Raw genomic sequence first — 11,522 nt, 5'->3', positions numbered from 1 at the left:
CATGGTCTCGATCTCCTGACCTTGTGATCCGCCCGCCTCGGCCTCCCAAAGTGCTGGGATTACAGGCGTGAGCCACCGCGCCCGGCCTAATTTTTTCTTTTTTATTTTATTTTTTATTTTTAGTAGAGATGGGGTTTCACCATGTTGGCCAGTCCGGTCTGGAACTCCTGACCTCAGGTGATCCGCCCGCCTCAGCCTCCCAAAGTGCTGGGATTACAGATGTGAGCCACAGTGCTCAACCTCAATGGTTTTTGAGAATGTAAAGGGGTCTTGGGACCAAACGGTTCAAGAACAGCTGTCCATGAGCCCTGCCTGGCACACAGTGAGTAGGCGTGAGTGTTGGTGCTGCAGCTCACTTCAGAAAATAACTTTGTGGGCCGGGCGTGGTGGCTCAAGCCTGTAATCCCAGCACTTTGGGAGGCCGAGACGGGCAGATCATGAGGTCAGGAGATCGAGACCATCCTGGCTAACACGGTGAAACCCTGTCTCTACTAAAAAATACAAAAAACTAGCCGGGCAGGGTGGTGGGCGCCTGTAGTCCCAGCTACTTGGGAGGCTGAGGCAGGAGAATGACGTGAATCCGGGAGGCGGAGCTTGCAGTGAGCTGAGATCTGGCCACTGCACTCCAGCCTGGGCGACAGAGTGAGACTCCATCTCAAAAAAAAAAAAAAAAGAAAATAACTTTGTGTTGTGCCTTATGCCTATAATCTCAGCACTCTGGGAGGCCAAGGCAGGAAGATTACTTGAGCCCAGGAGTTCAAGACCAGACTGGGCAACATAGCGATACCCCTCCTCTACAAAAAATAAAAAAATCAGCTGTGTGTGGTGGCATGTGCCTGTGGTCCCAGCTATTCGGGAGGCTGAGATAGGAGGATCAGTTTAGGCCAAGAGTTCCAGGCTGCAGTGAGCTGTGTTCATGCCACTGTACCCCAGCCTGGGTAACAGAGCAAGAAGACCCTGTCTCAAAAAAAAAAAAAAAAAAAAAAGTCCAATTCTGTGGAAAATTAATATCTGCAAAGATTAAATATTTAATTATAATTTAATTATACAAGACTTAGGGTACTATAGGCCTTCATGGCTTTAGAAAACTTTTTAAAAAATATTTAAAGACATTTTCATGCTTAAGGATGTCTTCATTTTTAAATAACAATCAGGGCTGGGTGCCGTGGCTCATGTCAGTAATCCCAGCATTTTGGGAGGCTGAGGCGGGTGGATCACCTGAGGCCAGGAGTTTGAGACCAGCCTGGGGAACATGGCGAGACCCCCGTCTCTACTAAAAATAGAAAAATTAGCCAGGTGTGGTGGCGGGCAGCTGTAATCTCAGCTACTCTGGAGGCTGAAGCAGGAGAATCGCTTTAACCTGGGAGGCGGAGGCTGCAGTGAGCCGAGATCACAACGCTGCCTTCCAGCCTGGGCAACAGAATGATACTCTGTCTCAAGAAAAATAAGTGTGTGTGTGTGTGTGTGTGTGTGTGTGTGGCCAAGATTAGGACACAGAGAATCAACAGGGGCCTAAAAACTTTTGTTTGTTTTTAAAACTGTTTTGTTTTTGTTTTTTGAGGCGGAATTTCACTCTTGTTGCCCACGCTGGAGTGCAATGGCACGATCTCAGCTCACTGCAACCTCCGCCTCCCAGGTTCAAGCAATTCTCCTGCCTCAGACTCTCAAGTAGCTGGGACCACAGGTGTGAGTCACCACACCTGGCTAATTTTTGAATTTTTAGTAGAGACGGGGTTTCACCATGTTGGCCAGGCTGGTCTTGAAGTCCTGACCTCATCCTCCTGCCTCAGTCTCCCAAAATGTTGGGATTACAGGCATGAGCCACCGCACCTGGCTGTTAAACTGTTTTATAAACTGTGTGTGTGTGTGTGTGTGTGTGTGTGTGTGTTTTAAGACAGTCTTGCTCTGTCACTAAAAAAAAACCAACAAAACAAAACAAAAAAAAACTGGTAAATAGCGGACCCTACCTTTCCTACTGGAAAAAAATAGAATAAAATAAAATAATAAATCCAGGTGAATAAATCTCAACTGTAATAAAAACCCAGCCACAGCGTGCTGTGCTTCAGGCAACGCTGTGATGTGCCTGCAGCACCATCTGGTGGTCAGTGTTGAGTATAAAGCCAAAGGCCAAAAGAGGAGAGGTCCGGGCTCAGTGACTCAGGCCTGTAATCCCAGTAATCGCCTCGGCCTGTAATCCCAGGCCGAGGCGGGAAGATCACTTGAGTTCAGGAGTTTGAGACCAGCCTGGCAGGAGAATCCCTTGAACCCGGGAGGCAGAGGTTACAATGAGCCAAGATTGAGCCACTTCATTCCAGCCTGGGTGACAGAGTGAGACTCTGTCTCAAAATAAATAAAGAAAATAAAAATAAAGAAAGGAGAAATAAGGAAAGAAGCAATTTACAGAGTGAGTGTCCAAATACAATTTCATCAGTTAGCAATGTGTAAAGTAGAGGTTCCTCTTCAAAGAGACCTTCCTATCTAATTAGGAATAAATAGTAACTTCTCTTAGAAGCAAAATGTATTCACAGACCTGTGCTAACATTCTTAAATATCTGCTAGCTGTAATAAAGAAATCAATGTACTTTGTGTTCTCAGGTCCCACAATTTAGCCTAAATATTTGCCCTGGCATGCTTATACTGGTCCAAGCAAGCATTAGGTCATAGCCTGTTCCTCCTCCTTATTTGAAGGCGTTTTAACCTTTCTCAGCATTCCACAAGTTACTTCCTCCTTCCTTTGCTCTCCTCTGCCTTTGCCTCTTTTAAAAAGTTCCAAGTTGCTAGCCAATCAGGACAAATACAGAATGTGAGGTCCTGTTCCAGCCAATGGAAACCGGACACAGCAGTAGGGTGGATGCGTCAGGTTATAAATGACCCTGTCTCCTTTGTTCGGTGTACTCTTATGGCAAAACTGCTGGCGAGTGTGCCTTTCTGCAGAAAGTAAAAATGGCCTTGCTGAGGAAATTAAATTTATGTTCAAGTGCTATTTCTTTACAGCACCGAGGAACAAGCATTTCAAACACATGTGTGAGTGGTTAAAACCATTTTTATGGTGTTATACAAGTTTACAAACATCGCAAGGGGTGAGTGTTTGGAAGGAGTCCCTCGAGGTGATGTAACACTGGCTGGCCGTTCACGGGGCTCAGGCCTGTAATCCCAGCACTTTTGGAGGCTGAGGCAAGGGTGGCTCACTGAGGTCAGGAGTTGGAGACCAGCCTGGCCAACATGGTGAAACCCTGTCTCTACTAAAAGTACAAAAATGAGCCAGGTGTGATGGGCAGCAATCTCAGGTACTCAGGAGGCTGAGGCAGGAGAATCACTTGAACCCGGGAGGCGGAGGTTGCAGTGAGCTGAGATCGTGCCATTGCACTCCAGCCTGGGCGACAGAGTGAGACTCTATCTCAAAAAAATAAAAATAAAAAATAAGAAACACTGGCTTAGGCAGGGCGTGGTGGCTCACATCTGTACTCCCAACTTTTTGGGAGACCAAGGCAGACAGATCACTTGAGGTCAGGAGTTCAAGTCCAGCCTGGCCAACATGGGGAAACCCTGCCTCCACCAAAAACACAAAAATTAGCCAGGCCTGATGGCAGGCGTCTGTAATCCCACCTATTTGGGAGGCCGAGGTGGGAGAATCGTTTGAACCCAGAAGGCAGAGTTTGCAGTGAGCCAAGATCACACCACTGCACTCCAGCCTGAGTTGGACTCCATCTCAAAAAAGAAGAAAACAAAACAAAACAAAACAAACACAAAAAAAGGAAACACTGGCTTAGGCATTTATGAAAAACCCACAGCAAACATCATACTCAATGGTGAAAGATTGACAATCAATATACAAAAGAAAGAGATTCGTGACAGACATAAATGGAAAGACATCCCAGGTTTATAGACTGGAAGACAATAGTATTAAGATGACAATGTGGCTGGGCACGGTAGCTCACGCCTATAATCCCAGTGCTTTGGGAGGCTGAGGCAGGAGGATTGCTGGAGCCCAGGAGTTTGAGATCAGCCTCGGCAACTGATACGGTTTAGCTGTGTCCCCACTGAAATCTCATCATGAATTATAATCTCAGGGCGTCCAGGGAGGGACATGGTGGGAGGTGATTGGATTATGGGGGTGGTTTCCCCCATGCTGTTCTGGTGATCATGAGTGAGTTCGCACAAGATCTGATGGTTTGAAACTGTGTGGCAGTTCCCTCCTCTTGCGCTTTTTCCCTCCTGCCACCATATAAGACTTGTCTTGCTTCCCCTTCCCCTTCCGCTATGATTGTAAGTTTCCTGAGGACTCCCCAGCCCTGTGGAACTGTGAGTCAATTAAACCTCTTTTCTTTATAAATTACCCAGTCACGGGTAGTTAGTTTTAACAGTGTGAAAACAGACCAGTATAACAATGTAGTAGGACCTGGTCTCTACAAAAAAAAAAACAAAAAACAAAAAACTTAGCTGGGTGTGGTGGCACCTGCCTGTAGTCCCAACTACTCAGAAGGCTGAGGTGGGAGGATTGCTTGAGCACGAGGTTGAGGCTGCAGTGAGCATTGGTCATGCCACCACACTCCAGCCTGGGCAACACAGTAAGACCCTGTCTCAAAAAAAAAAAAAGAAAAAAAGATGATGCTTTTGAACGTGATGTAGTAACTCAATTTAATCCACATGAAAATTTGAACATCTGGCTGGGCAGGGTGGCTCACAACTGTAATCTCAGCACTTTGGGAGGCTGAGGTGGGCGGATCACCTGAGGTCAGGAGTTCAAGACCAGTCTGGCCAACATGGTGAAACCCTGTCTCTACTAAAAATACAAAAAATTAGCTGGGCGTAGTGGCGGGTGCCTGTAATCCCAGCTACTCTGGAGACGGAGGCAGGAGAATCGTTTGAACCCAGGAGGCAGAGGTTGCAGTGAGCCAAGATCGCACCACTACACTCCAGCCCAGGCGAAAGAGTGAGACTCCATTTCAAAAAAAAAAAAAAAAAATTGTTCAAACCACTGATATTTTAGCGTGCGTCCATCCCAGCGGTTCACATTGCTATAACTAATTCAGAGATCAATTACCAATGGGACAGCACAGGGAAGGTTAAACTGAACACGTAGCACTGTGTGACTCTACTGTGTACATATATAACTTTGATAAAAAAAGCAAATACGAAAAAGCGGAAATACAGAAAACCCATTCAATCCAAGTGAAGGAAGGAATAAAAAAATAAAAATAACCCACTGAATAAAGTCCAGATGGATCAAAGGCTTCAGTGTGAAATAAGAAACCATAACGACGGAGAAGTAAGCAATGGAAAATTATTCTATAACATGGGCGTCATTGTGACTCAAACTTCAGAGGCCAGAAAAGAAAACATTGATATGGTCAAATACATGAAATAGAAATCAGCATTCTTCCCCTTCCCTAAACTTTTCCTGAACAGCAAAATTCTAAGGTTTGAGGTGGGGCAGGCAAGGCCAGCTTGGGGTGTTGGCGGCACAGTGGTCCAGAAGTGGGGTGTGAGGGCCTTATTGGGGTGAAGGAGGCATTTACTCATGTGAGCAGCTCAGCACAGTGGGGGCACCCAAGTAGGAAACATAAGTCCCCTAAGCTAATAGGATGGGGGTGCTGTAGCTGGGGGAGTCGGCCCAAGCTGGGTACAGAGGGCACAGGGGAAGTGGAAGGAGGGGACAGCTGTGGAGATGACAGATGGCTAACATACAGGAGAATTGACTCATAAGGAAATTAAGAAAAATGAAGTCATATTTCTCACTGTCAGAAAAGGTGGATATAAATAAGAAAAGGGAGAAAACTAGAGGTATTGAATTTGTCTTTATTTATTTATTTTTTTGAGAGAGTCTCACTCTGTTGTCCAGTCTGGAGTGAAGTGGCACAATCTTGGCTCACTGAAACCTCCACCTCCTGGGTTCAAGCGATTCTCCTGCCTTAGCCACCCGAGTAGCTGGGATTACAGGCCTCCAGCAGCATGCCTGGCTAATTTTTGTATTTTTAGTGGAGACGGGGTTTCACCATGTTGGCCAGGTTGGTCTCAAACTCCTGACCTCAAGTGATCTGCCCGCCTTGGCCTCCCAAAGTGCTGGGATTACAGGCGTAAGCCACGGTACCCAGTCTAGGTGTTGGATTTTTTTTTTTTTTTTTTTGAGATGGAGTCTCACTCTGTCTTGCAGGCTGAAGTGCAGTGGCACCATCTTGGCTCACTGCAGCCTCTGCCTTCCAGGTTCAAGTGATTCTTCCACCTCAGCCTCCTGAGTAGCTGGGATTACAGGCACCTGCCACCACACTCAGCTAATTTTTGTATTTTTAGTAGAGACGGGGTTTTGCCATGTTGGCCAGGCTGGTCTCGAACTTCTGACCTCAAGTGATCCACCCACCTCGGCCTTCCAAAGTGTTGGTATTACAGGCATGAGCTACCGCACCTGGTCAGACATTGGATTTGAATTGGATGTGTCGTTCTCAATATGCAGAAATAGATATGGAAATATACAAATAGATATGGAAATATACCTAATGTATGCGTGTATATGTATACGTACCTCCTATGTAGATATATATACACATATATACATAACATACACACAATAGATATAACAGATATATTACATGGGGTTTATATAATATACAATGTGATATCTGTAGTATATAATGTAATATATTATGTACAATGTGATATATACAGCATACTACACACATACATGTATATATTTGTTCGTTGAGACGGAGTGTCTCCATCACTCAGGCTGGAATGCAGTGGCATGATCATGCGTCACTGCAGACTCTGCCTCATGGGCTCAAGCGATCCTCCAGCCTCAGCCTTTTGAGTAGCTGGGACCACAGGTGTGCACCACCAAGCCCGGCTAATTTTTTAGTTATTAGTAGAGACTGGGCCTCGCTATGTTGCCTAGGCTGGTCTTGAACTCTTGGGCTCAAGCAGTCCTCCTGCCTCAGCCTCCCAAAGTGCTGAGATTACAGGTGTGAGCCACTGTGCCCAGCTGCACTTATGTGTGTGTGGTGTGTGTGTGTGTATATAGTATATATGTGTATATATGTATATGTGTATATATGTGTATGTATGTATATGTGTATATACATATATGTGTGTATATATGTGTATATGCATATATGTGTGTATATGTGTATATAGGTATAATGTATGTATATATGTGTTTATACATATATGTGTGTATATATGTGTATATGTATATATGTGTATATATGTATATGTATATATATGTGTATATATGTGTATATATGTATATGTGTGTATATATGAATATGTGTATAGATGTGTATATGTGTGTATATATGTGTGTATATGTACGTGTGTATATATGTGTATATATGTATATATGTGTATATATGTATATGTGTGTATATATGTATCTGTGTATATATGTATATGTGTGTATATATGTATATATGTGTGTGTATATATATGAATTCTGTCCACTGAGAGGACCCATTAGCAGCCAAAATTCAAAAACAAAAGCAACGAGCCCTGTTAGTGTTTGGATCTTGGCTTCCCATTCTGAAAGGAACCAGGGCTCCTTGGAGAAACGGCTGATTCTAGAGCTGCTTTAGAGAAAGAAAAAAGACGAGCTTAGAACATTTTGCTGTACCAGAAATCAGGAACGACTCAAGTGTGACTAATGGAGGCATGTCAAAAACGCATAGCTTCCAATCCCTTGAGAGCTGATTAAAACAAACAAACAGGCTGGGCGCGGTAGCTCACATCTGCAATCCCGGCACTTTGCGAGGCTGAGGCGGGCAGATGAGATAAGGCCAGGAGTCCAAGACCAGCCTGAGGAACATGGTGAAACCCCGTCTCTACTGAAAATATAAAAATTAGCCAGGCATGGTGGTGCACATCTGGTAATCCCAGCTACTTGGGGGGCTGAAATGGGATGAAGGCTTGAGCCTGGGAGGCGGAGGTAGTAGTGAGCCGAATCGCACCACTGCAATCCAATCTGGGTGACAGAGCGAGACCTTGTCTCAAAAACAAACAAACAAAGCACATAGCCACCAGTTTGAGGGGGCTCCCACTGGGAAAATAGAGGACAAAATACAGAGTACCCCAAAAAGTAAATAAAGAGCTGGGTGCGGCGGCTCACACCTATAATCCCAGCACTTTTGGAGGCTGAGGCAGGCAGATCATGAGGTCAAGAGTTTGAGACCAGCCTGACCAACATGGTGAAACCTCGTCTCTACTAAAAATAAAAAAAAAATTAGCTGGGCGTGGTGGTGCACGCCTGTAGTCCCAGCTACTCAGGAGGCTGAAGCAAGAGGATCGCTTGAACCCAGGAGGCGGAGGTTGCAGTGAACCAAGATCGCGCACCTGTACTCTAGCCTGGGAGACAGATGGAGACTCTGTCTTGAAAGGAAAAAAAAAAAGTAAATAAAAAGAGCATCAAAATAAGTAAGTTTGAACACCAAAAATAGAGAATGATATAACTGATTATAACTCATGGAAAAAAATAGGAAACCATGAGTCCACACAGACATAAGTAAATCCATTAATAATTGGAAGGGCCAGGCGTGGCATCCTGCAGTGATGGCATTCTGTTCCCAGCTACTCAGGAGGCTGAGGTGGGAGGATCACCGAGCCTAGTGAGGTTGAGGCTGCAGTGAGCCATGATTGTACCACTGCATTCCAGCCAGGGCGATAGAGCAAGACCCTGTCTCTAAAACAATAAATTAATTAAAAAAATAATAACTTGGGCCAGGCATGGTGGTTCACAAGAAAACAAAAAATCCTGAAGATTACCTGAGGAATGTGATATTAGTATAGTTTCAAAGCTCTCATTGCCTGGCAAAGGACAAGTCCGGCTGATGCCACCTGCATCATGTGACTGAAGCAAATGTCATCAGAAATTGGAGAGGTGGACGCCGCGAGTGACCTGACTTCCAGTGAGAAGCACACAGCATGATGTCAGTCGTCGTGCTGCCAAAGAATCCGATCACGAGGAAACATCAAATAAATCCACACAGAGGGAGAGACGATTCGATAACCGGCCTGCAACGTTCCAAATGCCAAGGTCGTGAACACAAGGGAAGACTGAGGAACTGCCCTTCATGACTTTCAAAGAGACCTGCCCTCAGAAGCAGTGCATGACCCTGAACCGCATTCTTTTTATTTTTGGCGGGGGCGGAGAGCAGAGTCTCACTTTGTTGCCCAGGTTGGAGTGTGGTGCAATCTTGGCTCACTGCAACCTCCACCTCCCAGGTTCAAGAGACTGTCCTGCCTCAGCCTCCTGAGTAGCTGGGATTACAGGTGTCCACCACCACGCCCGGCTATTTTTTTTATATTTTTATTTTTTGAGAGAGAGTTTCCCTCTTGTCACCCGGGGTTGGAGTGCAATGGCACAATCTCGGCTCACTGCAACCTCCTCCTCCAGGGTTCAAGCGATTCTCCTGCCTCAGCCTTCCGAGTAGCTGGGGTTACAGGCACCCACTACCACACCTGGGTAATTTTTGCTTTTTTTTTTTTTTTTTTTGAGATGGAGTCTCGCTCTGTCGCCCAGGCTGGAGTGCAGTGGCCGGATCTCGGCTCACTGCAAGCTCCGCCTCCAGGGTTCACGCCATTCTCCTGCCTCAGCCTCCCACGTAGCTGGGACTACAGGCGCCCGCCACCTCGCCTGGCTAGTTTTTTGCATTTTTTAGTAGAGACGGGGTTTCACCGGGTTAGCCAGGATGGTCTCGATCTCCTGACCTCGTGATCCACCCATCTCGGCCTCCCAAAGTGCTGGGATTACAGGCTCAAGCCACCGTGCCCGGCCACAATTTTTGCATTTTTAGTAGAGACAGGGTTTTGCCATGTTGGCCAGACTGGTCTCAAACTCCGGACCTCAGGTGATCTGCCCGCCTTGGCCTCCCAAAGTGTTGGGATTACAGGTGTGAGCCACCACGCCCGGCTCTGAACTGCATTCTTTTGCCATAAAAAGCATCACCGGGACATGTGGCAAACATGAAGGAGGTCTGACGATTCCAGAGTAGTCATGAGTCAAGGCTACTCTCCTGATTTTGACGGCCGTGCTGTGGTTATGTAGGAGCATGTCCTTGTTTACAGAAAGTACACACTGGAGTATGTGTTAATGGGTTTCAAGAGGTTTCAAGAGGACATGTGACTTTCGAATGGTTCAAATGGTTCTGAAAAATAAGAATCACTTGTACTGTACTTCCACATTTTTAAATGTTTGTGACTGTTTCCAAGTTAAGAAAATTTATTTATTTATTTTTAAAGACAGGGTATTGCTCTGTCACCTAAGCTGGAGTGCAGTGGTACAATCATAGCTCACTGCAGCCTCGAACTCCTGGATTCAGGCCACCCACCCACTTCAGCCTCCTGAGTAGCTGGGACTGTAGGCGTGTACCACCATGCCCGGCAAATTTTTGTATTTTTTTTAGAGATGGTGTTTCACCATGTTACCCAGGCTGGTCTCGAACTCCTGGGCTCACGGGATTGACCATCCTGCCTTGGTCTCCCAAAGTGCTTGGATCACAGGGGTGTGCCACAGCTCCTGGCCCACTCTTGAAATTTTAATATGCATCCTTAAGGTGACAAAATCTAAATATAATCACTCTGTCATATTCCAGAATAATAAAAGATTTCAAAGTATTCTAATTCTGATCACCTGCCACCTGTTTGACAGGTTTTAATTGGTCTTTTTTTTTTTTTTAGTTTTATTATGAAAAAACGGCAACCGGCCGGGCGCGGTGGGTCAGGCCTGTAATCCCAGCACTTTGGGAGGCCGAGACGGGCGGATCACGAGGTCAGGAGATCGAGACCATCCTGGCTAACAGGGTAAAACCCCGTCTCTACTAAAAAATACAAAAAACTAGCCGGGCGAGGTGGCGGGCGCCTGTAGTCCCAGCTACTCGGGAGGCTGAGGCAGGAGAATGGCGTGAACCCGGGAGGCGGAGCTTCCAGTGAGCCGAGATGGCGCCACTGCACTCCAGCCTGGGCGACAGAGCGAGACTCCGTCTCAAAAAAAAAAAAGAAAAAAAAAAAAAAGAAAAAACGGCGACCTATGCAAACTAAATAGCCCTCTAGGAAGGGGGCTGCAGGCAGCGGGTCTCCGACCTCCAAGAGGGCATCGCCTCATGGAGGCTGGGACCTCTGTCTGCGGGGCCTGGAAGTCTACTTCCGGAAGTGCAGAAAGCAACAGGAAGCTGGAGCCATTGCTGTCCGTGGCTCCTGGTAAGATGCAGTGCGGAACTAGGGGCTGGTAAGAAATCCCTACACCCCTCCTCCTGCCAGCCAGCGCCTTGCCAGGGCCTCTGTGCTGCTGGTGCCAGTTGCCAAGGGGGTCACAGAGCTTTGTGGCAGAGAAGCTTCACCCAAACAAGTGGAGGAAAAATGGTCTCACCCTGAGTGTGTAACAAAAGTGTGTAACAAAGAGGAAATGCCCCACACGTTTCCTGGAGAAGGTCCCGGAACAAACAGCTGTGGAATCATCTCATGTCCCAACCTATTACAATACTATGACTTAGAACAAGTTTTTCAGGCTGTATTATAAAAATAAGACACTCTGAGTCGAC

The sequence above is a fragment of the Theropithecus gelada genome, chromosome 19, assembly GCF_003255815.1.
Source record: "Theropithecus gelada isolate Dixy chromosome 19, Tgel_1.0, whole genome shotgun sequence".
In the NCBI taxonomy this organism is placed as follows: Eukaryota; Metazoa; Chordata; class Mammalia; order Primates; family Cercopithecidae; genus Theropithecus; species Theropithecus gelada.
This window is presented reverse-complemented; position numbering follows the sequence as displayed.